This window comes from Tenebrio molitor, chromosome 8 (assembly GCF_963966145.1).
Source record: "Tenebrio molitor chromosome 8, icTenMoli1.1, whole genome shotgun sequence".
NCBI lineage: Eukaryota > Metazoa > Arthropoda > Insecta > Coleoptera > Tenebrionidae > Tenebrio > Tenebrio molitor.
The window spans coordinates 14285409-14299692 of record NC_091053.1 but is presented as its reverse complement, the minus strand read 5'-3'; the positions used below and the strand labels follow the sequence as shown (position 1 = coordinate 14299692).

Sequence of the window (14284 nt, the reverse complement as noted above, 5' to 3'; positions counted from 1 at the left end):
TGTACATATAAAAATTCTTCACATTTTACGTTTAATTTTCGAATAATATATGTAGGTATAGGTACTCCGTACTCTGATAGATTGTACGTTTTTTGACAGAAGACAGACCCAGAGAATAGTGTGGCGGAAATTAATCTGCAGGGATACAATGGTTTTCTACATAGCGAGAGGATGGAGAGTTTAGTATTTTTCACTGCTTCATGTTTTGGAACTAGAATTTAAAAACGTACAATCTTTCACCGTACGGAGTATATCTATCTATCTGAACATTCTTAGGCTAATTTAATTAATACATAACCCTAACCTAACCCTAACTACAACGTTTTCTTATTGCTTTATATAAAGTTACATTCAAACCACCCTACTTGGCAAGTTAGTGTAAATATTTTGAAGTAGGTATGTGCACTTTAAATGTTTTTCTTTGTTTCGTCTACATTTCGTTTTACTAGAACACGTGTTTTGTTAACATGTGAGCTTTTACACTTTCTATTTGTTTAGATTTATATTCACATTTATCACATTTAAACAATCGTATTTTTTTGGAAGGTGGATGTTTTGTAAATATGTGAGTTTTTAAAGTTCCTGTTTGTTTAGTTTTGTATTCACATCGACTACACTTGAACCATAGTGGTCCATCGAGGGGCGTGTGTTGTGCAAGTTTATGGTTTGTTAAATAACTCTTGTATTTAGCTTTATATTCACATTCATTACACTTAAACCATTCTGTTTCACCGACGGACGTATGTTGTAAAAGTTTATGTTTTTTTATATTTCCCTTGTGTTTAGTTTTGAATTCACATTGATCACACGTAAACCATTCTATTTCATCGACGGGCGTATGTCGTACAAGTTTATGTGTTTTTAAATCTCCCGCTTTTTTAGTTTTATATTCACATTCATCACATTTAAACCATTTTATTTCATCGACGGGCGTGTGTCGGTTAAGTTTATGTTTTTTTAAATTTCCCTTGTGTTTAGTTTTATACTCACACTCACTGTCATCACACTTAAACCATTCTATTTCATCGACGGGCGTATGTCGTACAAGTTTATGTGTTTTTAAATGTCCCGCTTTTTTAGTTTTATATTCACATTCATCGCATTTAAACCATTCTATTTCATCGACGGGCGTGTGTCGGTTAAGTTTATGTTTTTTTAAATTTCCCTTGTGTTTAGTTTTATATTCACACTGATCACACCTAAACCATTTTAAAATTGTTGGAGCGAGTTTCACTTTGTTATGGGTATCTAAACTGGCCATTGCACTGCCTTCATCGTCATGCGTATGTCGTACAATTTTATGTTTTTTAAAATTTCCCTGTTGTTTAGTTCTGTAATCAGATTCATCACACTTAAACCATTCTATTACATCGACGGGCGTGTGTCGTAAAAGTTTATGTGTTTTTAAATGTCTCTTTTCTTCGGATTTGTATTCACACTGATCACACCTAAACCACTTTAAAATTGTCGGAGAGAGTTTCACTTTGTTATGAGTATCTAAACTAGCCATTGCACTACCTTCATCGTCATGCGTGTGTCCTATAAGTTTGTGTTTTTTTAAATTTCCCTGTTGTTTAGTTTTATATTCACACTGATCACACCTAAGCCATTTTAAAATTGTTGGAGTGAGTTTCACTTTGTTATGGGTATCTAAACTGGCCATTGCACTACCTATTAACTTATTGTAGATACCTATTATAGGTACGCTTATTATTTAAATCGACACTTAACACATTAAAGCTGTACGTATCATGCAAAGAACATAGAGAAATTATAACTTGAACTCATTCTAACCTAACCTTGCAAGTACAAAAGGCGGGTAAAAGAGTAAATTTAACTAAAGTCACGAGATAATATCTAGGGACTTTAAATTTAACGCTACTGCAGCGCCACTGCGCCAGTGACGTTGGTAATCTGTGTATGTTTAAATTTTCAATTGCACAAGCAGATGTGAACATAGGGATCATATTGTTTGATTGTTAAACTCCGTACACTGATAGATTGTACGTTTTTAATTTCCAGTTCCAAAACATAACGCAGTGAAAAATAATAAACTCTTCAGCTCAATTGTTTCTTGTTATTTAGGAAATCATTGTAGCCTTGCAGATTAATTCCCGCCAGTAGTAATCGTACGCCTATGATGTTTACAGAGTCACAGCTGTCAATGAGATGAGAAGGAAGTTTTAGTACAACAAAAAATTTCGTCCACAATTGTCATTCCACTCACGTATGCTGTAAAGCAGAGTCGCTACGAAGAAAATTGGAGTCACTTTTCTTCATTTTGCCAAAAGATGTCGCTGTTTTCACAAAAAATTCAAAGCCAGTAGATAATACCGTGTGAGCAACAAGTACTGATTGAGTTGGTAATAAATTCTGGTGATTTTTGGTGACTTTTATGTCATGTTCCAACGAGAAAACCATTTTATTAATAAAAGATTACAAAAACCAAGACGTTTAAATTTGAAATGTATACCAGGTGTCAATATTGTCAATAAAACAAACCGAAATAGGTACAATTCACAGTCTTGAAAATTGTATGTAATTTTTTTTTTTGCCAACTGTAACAGTTATTATTGCTCACCGACACGGCTGACATTTAGTGACACTGACAGCACCAGTAGCGATGGGTCCGTCAACAGATGTCGCTATTTAAGCTATTTTTAAAATGTGCCTTTGATTTTCACGGAGTATTTTAATGTCTTTTTGTTGCAAAAGGAACCATGATTGAAAAAGATTCACATATTAAAAAATACATACATATGTTGGAATCTCATTTCACAGACCTCGCATTCCATCTCAGCACCTTTTTGTCAGATCTCCCTTCAAACTGATCAGGTGTAAAATGTTTCTAAAAATAGGCGAAATGTATTAAACTATGTATGTACGAAATTTAAAGATATGAATGCTTTTGTATGAAAATACTAACTTCGCAAAGACGAACGTTTTCGGATAATTTTCTTCGTCCAATATTTAGAATCCAAGCCTTATATCGGCTTTTATTCGATATAGGCAAACGGTAAAAGCTTACTCCAGAAAAGCTTCGGCAATTAAGGGCACAACAAGACGGCATTATTGCTGAATAATTTTCAAATGGACTTTTTAAATTTCGATCGTAGCGCCTCGAGCGGAATTCTAATCGTTAGTGGTGCTGTCATCCGAAGCTGTACTTTATATGTATCTACTGGCTTTGAAAAAATTTAAGCATGAAAAAATAAATGGCAACAATTTTGTGCAATTGTCACTTTTTTTAAACAATAATTGTCAATGTCACTATCATGAATTTCAATATTGAGCAACGAATAAACATTATAATGGTGTTATCCTTCTAAAGAAGGTCGTTCTGGTAGAACAGCAGTTCTAAGAGTGCAGAATCATTGGCTACAACCAACATTTAGCTACGTAAAAAAACACAATGTTGCCAGCAATTTCATTTAATTTTTGCTTATAGTTCCATCTTTTGGCCAAATGGGAATTTGGATATATATTTTTAGGTTAGGCCATCTTTTTTTACGAGAGGCTAAATAACCCAGGACGACCCTTACCAATACGCATGCGTTAGTAACTTGGGTGCTTTGTTGTTACATGCTGTACTGCGTGCTGCGTGTAAGGCAAAGAATAGTAGATGAGTAGAACACAAACTAAAGATATAACTATGTTTTTAGAATCTTTTAATAGGTCTATTATTGTATTCAATTTGGAATCGTTTATGACTATCTATTAAAGCACTCGTAGTTTAATGGATCTCTAAGAAAATTTTTATCAATATTTCAGTGTATTATTGTCATTTACACCAAAAAACTTCCAATATTAATGTTCAAACTCTACTTTTTAACATATGTTGCAGATGTAGTTGCATCCGTTACCTTGAATTACCAATTACATAATACAAAATTCCCTAGAATTTGAAAATTTAATTTTTTTATTTAAAAATTAAAAAAAAAATCTAAAAAACAACAAAAAAAACTCGCCTACAGGTAGTTTTCTAGACCTGGGATTCGTGCGCCAAATCAACCCTTATAAAACTCGTTGTCCAAACATTTCATCACAGTTTTTTTAGCAGCAACATTTCCTCGGAAACGCATACATTTAGTAGAGTTACCTTCAGGAAGGCGTGTGTGATTGGTTATCTTAAAATCGTTTTCATTTCAAAACTAATATACCTACTTTTCACGTTTGTTGTTGTAGAATCCTTGTTGGACTAAATATTAAAATTCACAGTTAACAGCTGACGCGCGAGTTATGGGACACCTGTATAAATGAGTTTACTACATAAAAAAGGTCTTTTATTGTATTGTTTCTTATTAGATACGCAAGTGTTGTTCTAATTTTTAAACAATAAATTTGCGTTATTTTCTAAGTCCGTGAACGTCAAATTTAAATAACGCGCAAAATTATAGGACTTGCGCACAAGTATGGAATTGCCTGGGTCATTTAGCCTCTCGTCTTTTTTTTTTGTAGAGCGGCACTTCGTATTTTTATAAGGATAATGCAAAGGTAACTAGAAGAAAATCATTTTGTTCCACACTGTAGTAGGTGCAAGTGTTTTCAATTGTTATAAACTTTGTTGAATTTATTGATTCTTCGAGTATGAATGATAGGTGTTTTTTAAAATTTGGCGTAGAAGAATTTTTTTCATATTTTTGAACCAAGTAAAGGCACAAAGGGACCAGAAAATCATAGTTTGGGTTGAATATTTTCCATATAAGTACCTACCTACAGTTTAAAAGTAGGTACTAATTTCAAATTATTAATATCACAAAAGTGCTATTGCAAATGCAAAGTGGTTTTTTGCAACTTGAGGCAACTTTTTTTAGTGACTTTAGGATAACGGATCACGGATCAGCTGTTTAATTCTTACGCTTCTACACGACTGGTGCGTTCTTAATCGACTCTCCAACGTCAACTTCGACACCAAATTTTAAAAAACACCCATTATCTAAAGGTGACTCAAGTTGCAAAAAACCACTTTGCATTGCAACAGCATTTTTATGGCATTAGTCATATGAAATTACTTTAAAACCGTTCTTATATGGAAAATATTCGATCCAAACTAGGAATATCTGGTCCCTTCGTGCCTTTATTTGGTTCAAAAATATTGAAAAAATGCTGTTCCAAATGACAAGTGGTTTTCTGCAACTTGAGTCAACTTTATAATGTGCTTTTTGTAATTTGCATCCATTTTGATTCTCTAATAGACATACGAGTATTAACGAACGTGACTTCGTCATCTGGGATGTCCTTATAGCCATTACTTCACGGAACATTTTACGAAAATTTTTAGGTTGGCAAGCTTGATCCGTCATGCGTGTCAGTTTAAATTATAAAATGTGCAAAGAATTATTTATCAGGCAACAAATTCGCGACCGTATTTTTAGCAATTTCCGTATTTCAGCGGGCGTACATGAAAGATTATCTTCCATATTCGTGTTTTGTGACAGAATTTGGATAAAACAAAAGGCGACTTTGATGACTTGATCAAATTTTCACTTTTAAAATTAAGACATTACCAACCGCCACAAAAATCCCTAAATCGAGGAAAGTAAACATTTTTGTTTATCTTTTGATGATGATTTCTCCTTTTTCTCTGGGGCGCGAGTTCTGAGACACCGTGTATTTATAATAAATAAACGTTCTTTTGCTGTTTTTGTCTTATTTCTCCGAAAGAAAAATTATTCGCTATGAGTTACAAAAAGTAAAAAGCTCTAGTTACAAAAAGTTGGACTTTATAAAACTACGAGTACAAATCAAATACAAAAAGTTAACTTTTACCACCAAATTTGATAAAAATATTTTGCAGGGAAGATTGGGTGAATAGGTGGTTGTTATAGTTTGCTCTTCATGAGTTTGTTTTAATGTGGAGGGCGAAAAAATTTTAAAAATCACAAGAGAGTTATGAGTTGTTTTTCATAATGTGTATCTATGACGAAAAGAAATAATATTGTGTTGCTAAAAAATAATAGTAACAGGCCTTCAAATAAATTTATAAATATATATTTAGAGCAACCTATCGAAATTCAATTGTTTGCAACATTTTTCCAGCGCAGAAAATGACACAAGAAACGTCTGACATTTTAACGAAATAAAATTAGGTTAGAAAATATTTTTAATTTTTGTAGTGCATTCTCCCTATTCCCCCTCCACGGAATATGACAATATGAAATTTGGAAAAAGCTTACTATGTAACCTGTGTAACTCCCGAGAATAATTGGTTACCTACAAAAATTACTTTAGAATTAGAATGTCGCCTACGCCTACTCTAAATATAGGTATATTTATTTGAAGGCCCGGTATATTATGTTATGAGGAGCAAAAATGAAGTTTTATGTGCTGCGACTGGTAGATTGGCTGCAGAACGCAGTGACAGTTCCCGTTTTTTTTTTTTGATAGATTGTCACGAATTAAAAAAATGCCCTGCCTGATTATGCCCATGTCAACAGTGTCAAAAATAGTTATTTGTATACCAAGGATGCGAAATCGTTCTTTGACGTACCGAGAGGAACATTGTGGCCGAGGCGTTTAGGCCGAGGCAAGACAATCTCAAGGTCGTCAAAGGATTTCGCAGCCATGGTGTACACAACATTTTGTGTGCAACAGAAAATTTGTAATTATAAAATGAACAAGTAAAATTTCCTTCGCTGTCAATAAAAATAAAGTCGGCTCACATGTCGCCACGTCGCTATAGAAACGACATAAATAAAACAATTCATTTTGAAAAAAATTGTAGAAATGTCGGAAGAAAATTACGATGTTTCAGTTTCTTGTACCTAATCATCCAGATTTAAAGAATATTATAAATTGTGCAGTGTCGCATTTGAAACCTGAAAAATCGTTACAGCGATTTTAGAGACTGGCGTTACAAGAAGAATGTGAAAACGGTGTCGGAAAACGTTGTATTGGCTTACTTAATGGAATTAATTTATTGTGGAAGGTAAATGTTAAATTATGTTATAAGTTGCATCATCTGTCCTCCCTCACAGCCCCCACTAGTCAACCGTTCCCGAAGACACCACACCATCGAGAGAACGCCAACCGACGCTTACAAAAGATCAACACCCAGCCAGCATTTACAAGAAACTTTGCTTTCGGAGGGACTCAGCTGCTCTAACCTCTCTCCTAGATACACTCCTTACTTTTTGTGACTTGTATTTAATTAGTTAGTTTGCTAGAAATAAACACCGATTATATTGAACGCCACATGCTTACTTTTACGACTGTCGTCAAGGCAACGGCTGCGAAATTGAATTTCGCAGCCTGTTCTCGGTATGCGAAGTGCTCATTTCGCATACGGTTGCACGCAAAATTAATTAATTAATAATATTAATACCTAAATGTCCGTGGAGGGAGAAAAGACTGGAGATGGCACTAATTCAAATAAGTGTACCGGCCCGCGAAAACTACAGAGTCATAAAATCTGAATATAGACGCTAGGCCAATCGCTTCCTTCGCCTTCCTTCCAGGCGCATTGTGCTTCTTTATCTAGCGCATTGTGGACTGGGTCATAAAAGGTTGTTGCACGTGCTTTTAGAGGGTTCGGATTTTTAACATAGGAAGCATAGGAAATGCCATCTCCAGTCTTTTCTCCCTCCACGTAAATGTCATACAACAAGATGATAGGTTATGATTATGAATTATGATATTTACGTCCGTTTTACAATGGAGTATTTTCCATTGCGTCAAATCATGATTTTGACGACCAGTTTTTTTTTTGCTCGTGACTTCCTCTACGCTCGCGACAGTAGGGAAACCGGGCAATGGGGCCACCCGGGGTAACAAGGCCACCCCTATATTTTAAAAACTGCGTTCTTATCTCCTTCAAAATAGGGTGCTACCATCTTCTAGAAGGAAGAATAAGTTGTATAGCAAGAATGGTCGTTGTGGTAACATCAGTTGGTGTTTTATAAAATAAAAAGCCAAAGCGTAAGTTTTGATCTAATTTTAGATGCAAATAAAAGTAAGTATAAAAATAACTTAAATAAAAATATTGCAATGAGGGTCGCGGGTTCGATTCCGACCCAGGGCGAAATTTAAAATAATTAAAAAAAAAGGCTATATTCTGTCTCGTGATTCGGAAGTCACGTTAAGCCATTGGTCCCGGTCTATTGAGTTGGTCACCATGCCCCTCATAGATTTTTAAACCAGTCCTAGACTGTGTAACAAATTTTTTTTTTTTTTTTAATAAAGCTTTTATTAACCCAAGAACAAAACAGTCCACAAAGGGTAACAAATAATAAGTAATGTATAGAAATATAATATTCAGGCATATACATAAATAACGATAAAAGTGAAAAGAAAAGGTAAAAAAAAAACAACCTAGAAAATAATATAAGATTATTATAACACAGTTTAGTGTTGTCTTATTGAATATTACAGATTATATTTTTTAAATGTTTTTAAGAGTCAAATAATGAGGCAATAAGACCAGGGGTGGCCTGATTACTTACCACCCACAAAACAAAATGGTTTAAATTTAATGATCGCAATAGTACTATGCACACGGCAAAGAATCGAATATTAATACATAAGTTAAATATACCGAAAACAACTTTCAGTAAGTACAGTTCTGTTCAGAAAAAAAGCGTACAAGTAGTGAGCCCAATTTTGGCTAAATTGTAATATTGTAAACCTATCTTTTAATTTAATTTAATTGTTGTTACTTAGAAACCTGAAACTAAACATCTGCTGATAGCATAGCTGGATTTTATCGATGTATTTTTCAGAGATTTTAAAGTGTGTAATTTTTTTGCCTTATTTATTAAACAAGCATTACCAAATACATACTACAAACACAACTCAAACTTTTATACATAAATTTATAGAAAAGGCAACTCTCAGCAATTTAACAACTACAATTTAAAGATTTATAGAGTTTATAAAAGCAATTTTCACAAACGATTAAATTTATTTTACTACACTAGCCCTTAATACGTGTACGCTTTTTTTTTAATAGAAGTGTACATATAAGGATTCTTTCATTTTACGTTTAATTTTCGAAAAATATATCTATCTATCTAAACATTCTTAAGCTAATCTTACATAACCCTAACCTAACCCTAATTACAACGTTTTCTTACTGCTTTATCTGAAGCTACATTTAAACCACCCTACTTGACAAGAGAATTTTGAAGTAGGTGCACTTTAAATGTTTTTCTTTGTTTCGTCTACATTTCATTTTACTAGAACACGTGTGTTGTTAACATGTGAGCTTTTACACTTTCTATTTGTTCAGATTTATAATCACATTTATCACATTTAAACAATCGTATTTTTTTGGAAGGTGGATGTTTTGTAAATATGTGAGTTTTTAAAGTTCCTGTTTGTTTAGTTTTGTATTCACATCGACTACACTTGAACCATAGTGCTCCATCGAGGGGCGTGTGTTGTGCAAGTTTATGTTTTGTTAAATAACTCTTGTATTTAGCTTTATATTCACATTCATTACACTTAAACCATTCTGTTTCACCGACGGGCCTATGTCGTAAAAGTTTATGTTTTTTTAAATCTCCCGCTTGTTTAGTTTTATATTCACATTCATCACATTGAAACCATTCTATTTTGTCGACGGGCGTGTGTCGTACAAGTTTATGTATTTTTAAACTTCCTTTGAATTTAGTTTTGAATTCACATTCATCACACTTAAACCATTCTATTTCATCGACATGCGTGTGTCGTATAAGTTTATGTCTTGTTAAATTACTCCTGTGTTTAGTTATATATTCACATTGATCACATTTAAACAATTTTACATTTTTGCCAGATGTATGCTTTACAAATTCATGCGTTCTTAAAATCCTCAGTTGTTTAGTTTTATATTCACAAAAGTGACACTCAAACCACTCTTTTTCACTAGCAGACATGTGTTTCGTCAATATGTGTGTTTTTAAAACCGTTTTTTGTTTAGACTTATATCCACATTTATAGCACTCAAACCATTGTACTTCATCGATGGGCGTGTGTCGGAAGAGTTTATGTTTTTTTAAATATCCGGCTTCTTTAGTTTTATATTTACATTCACCACACTTAAACCATTTTATTTGATCGACGGGCGTGTGTCGGAGTTTATGTTTTTTTAATTGTGGCTTGTGTTTAGTTTCAAATTTACATTCACCACACTTAAACAATTCTACTTCATCGACGGGCGTGTGTCGTAAGAGTTTATGTCTTTTTAAATCTCCCGCTTGTTTAGTTTTATATTCACACTCACTGTAATCACACTTAAACCATTCTATTTCATCGGCGGACGTGTGTCGTGAAAGTTTATGTTTTGTTAAATAACTCTTGTATTTAGCTTTATATTCACATTTATCACACTTAAACCATTCTATTTCATCGACGGACTTGTGTCGTAAAACATGATTTTTTAAATTTAGTTTGTTTTTAGTTTTAAATTCACAGTCACCGCACTTAAACCATTTTATTTCATCGACAGGCGTGTGTTGTAAACGTTTATGTCTTTTTAAATGTCTCTTTTGGTTAGTTTTGTAATCACATTCATCACACTTAAACCATTCTATTTCACTGACGGACGTGTGTCGGTAAAGTTTATGGTTTTTTAAATTTCCCGCTAGTTTAGTTTTATATTCACAATCACATTCATCACACTTAAACCATTCTATTTCATCGACGGGCGTGTGACGTAAAAGTTTATGTTGTTGTAAATTTCGCTTTTCTCCGGATTTGTATTCACACTGATCACACGTAAACCGTTTTAATTTTGTTGGAGCGGGTTTCACTTTATTGTGGGTATCTAAACTGGCCATTGCACTATAAACTTATTGTAGATATCTATTATACGCTTATTATTCTAAATCAACACTTAGCACATTAAAACTGTTTTAAAAACACGTAAGTACGTACGTATCATGCGAAGAACATAGAGAAATTGTAACTTCAACTCATTCTAACCTCGCAAGTAAAAAAGGCGGGTAGAAAAAAAGAGTACACAGTGCGGCCAGATTTCTGACATGGCCAAACGGCCATAACTAATCAAAAATTTCAAAATGTCTCTAGCGCATCCGCAATAACTCTGCAAGTGTAGCCAATTGCCAGTTGTGTCATCAGCACAGGTCATCAGCATCAGTCACTGTCATCGTCATCCGTCACCGTCAGTTGCACCTTGCACCATAGAATAAAATAAATACATGCACTGATACTGATGCTTTCTAACCTCAAATCGAGATATTGGAAATATTCAAACCGATTGATTTTCAATCGCTTTGCAGCAAAATAGCAATCTTAATTATTTTTGTTATTTGAAGTTGCAAATTTTGGCATAGTAGCTTATTTGTTGCCGATTGTAGGTAGATAATTCCACAAGAAATTGGCATCTGAAAAGGATTCAAGAACAACAACAAAAGGAACAGTCAAAATGGTCAAATTCTCGTACTCATATCTTCTGTTCACTTTACCATAAAGAAGAAAAGGTAAGTTTTGCATCGTATGCTTTTTTAACAATAGACATTGTAGGTCAGCATAACATTAAAGTGAAGGAAGAAAAATCAATAAAATCTCCTCTCCTACAATAGAAGATTTTGAGAATTGGATTGCATTGGAAAGATTAGACACCAAATATGTATTGTAAAAAATTTCAGAGTATAAGAATATTTGCAACAAGTATTATTGCAATAGAAGTGATTCAGCTGGTTTCTGTAAAATATAATAATTTTGCTTAAGTATGTACTAAATGTCTAGGATTCAAGAGTAAGTGGACTAAAAATGTATGGAATTCAGATGGCAGCATAAAAATGAATGGAGTTTGTTCGATTAAGATTAATTGCGAATTTTTCTGAAGGTACGATTTGATTGATTTATTTTTGATTATATTTTCATTATTACTTTATTTTAGGGAAAGTATATGGAGATTTTGTGGAAACTTATGCTGAACATGATAGGGAATTAAGAACTGAATGTTTAAGCAATAAGAAATTGTGGAAAAACTAGTCCGGTATATTGAAGAACAGAATTTTAACGGACGCTGGGAGGAGTACAATTAATAAATTGGAAACACTAAATTTACTCAAGTTACTTCAAGAAAAAAATCAACATTGAAAATGGAAAGACCTTGATGAAATGATTGCTATTGCAATGCAAGTTAAAGAATGGAAACTGGTTGGGAAAAATAATGCTTTCTAGTATAAAGGAATTCGTAGTTAGGTTCAGGATAATAAGATTAATAAGCTTTAATTAGTGAAACATTTGAAATAATAATTTGTTGCTGTTAATTCAATCTGCATCAATTATTGTTAATAATTTATTTAATTAACTAATATAACTTGTTTTTTGGGATAATTGTGGATGCTTCTGTAGGTGGTGGTAAACTCTGTACGCTGATAGATTGCAGGTTTTTTGACAGAAGACAGGCACAGAGACAAGTGTGGCGGGAATTAATCTGCCAGGTTACAACTGTTTTCTATGTAACGTGAAACAATTGAGATGGATAATTTAGTATTTTTCACTGCGTTATGTTTTGGAACTAGAATTTAAAAACGTGCAATCTATAAACGTACAGACTATATAATATGTAGTTAATTTAGTTGTAGAGGTGGTTTTATAGTTTGCATTTTTAAGAGAAATCATCCAAGATAAAGAGATAGACTTTTCATTAGGTTTTATAAACTCAGTGATGGAACGAAAATTAAAAGATTTTGGAAGAATACTGTGCAGGATGCTACACAATAGTGCAAGTAAAGGATGCAAAAATGCAGTATTATTGATATTAGTTATGTATATTGTTTCACTATAATTTTGTAGATACTTACCTCTAAATAAAATTCAATTTTAGCAAAAATTTGAATTAATTATTTATTATTACTTCATATTTGAAATTAATATAACATCTCTTAAACTTATTATTTCAAAATTTGTTTCACAGTCTAGACTGGTAATAATACATCGTATGTACTGTCGCGAGCAATAAATTTTCCCCACGTCAACAAAGTGTCAAAAAATTCAGAAAAAAATGACAATGTCACACAACATGATGATAGGTTATGATATTTACGACTAAACAGTCTAAACTAAACATTGTAAAACTACAATGGAGCATTTTTGATTGCGTTAAAGAATGACCTTGACGACCATAATTTATTGCTCGCGACTGTACTATGCCGACCAAAAAATTTTGGCCGTCATTGTGTCAATTCAAAAAAAAAAAATTGTAATCCGTACTTTATTGTCATCATGATTACCGTCTTGACTATGAACGTTACTACACAGAACGTTTACCTCAGGTTATCTATGTACGATTGCTCTAATTTTGTTCATTCATGTCGGATTTTTCGAATATCTGAGCTTCAAACAGTTTAAATTGATTGTCAAAATGACAAGAATCGAAAGTGGAGTTACGATTCCTAAAGGTTTATTTACACTTTATTTGAATGTCAAGAAAGTGACGCCCAAAATTTTTTGGCCGACATAGTAGGTACTATCGAATTCATTGAAAACTATGTAGGACAGCAAAACGTCGTAGTTATGTCAACTTTTCAAAAATGTTATAGTGTAACGTTTCTACGTACAGAATGATCAACAAGAAACCAAATCAAGAGTGCTTTTGTTTTATCGAAACGGATTTCAACATGAATCAGACGCTTTTATTTACTTGCTGTGCACACTCGTTTTGTTGGTTGCCCACCTCTCAAAAATCAATTATTAAATGTCTATACATTTTTTGTAACTCATGAATAATAGGTTTAAAAGAAAGTTATAATTAATTATCATTTATTATTGATTAAGGAAAAAACACACAGTTACACAAAATTCCTTCATAAGGCACATAATCTTTAGTTACAAAATTTTAAAAATAATTATTTTTCACAATTCTTTGTTTTGTTGTTTTCTGTAAGAAAAGTGCAAAATTATTATTCTCTAATTTTTGGGTAATTGAGAACTTACTTCTATCTTTTCTAGCAGTGTTTAAAACATTTAAATTACTCCAAGGTCAAAAAAAAAACTTTTCAAAAAAACTGCTCAAAATGTTCTCCATAGTGGTCCAGACAGAATCAAACTCACCTCTCATAATTTCAAAAACCCTTATGAAGCTGTCAATTTGTTTAGGATAATGTGTGGGTTTTATTTCTTGCAACACACAAAGGGAAACACATTAATATCCTTTTTAAAAATTTTCTGATAAGTGCCATAACACAATTTAACTTGCTGTCTTAAACACCTTATGGAAGTTGAGGGATGTTCCTTGATAATTTATCAAAATGCAAAATTTTACAGGAGCAACAATAAACTGTAGGTAGGTACCAGAAACAAAATTGCATTCTGCTAACCGGCGAGTTCTCCT

The 14284-nt window shown here is 32.9% G+C and overlaps 1 long non-coding RNA gene across 1 annotated transcript; it reads left to right on the top strand.

The window, feature by feature from the left end:
- Positions 1–8974: 8974 nt before the first annotated feature.
- On the top strand, positions 8975–12784 carry LOC138136716 (uncharacterized). Its single transcript, XR_011161404.1, has 2 exons — positions 8975–11788; positions 11843–12784. It is a non-coding gene; the product is annotated as an uncharacterized lncRNA (long non-coding RNA).
- Positions 12785–14284: the final 1500 nt, after the last annotated feature.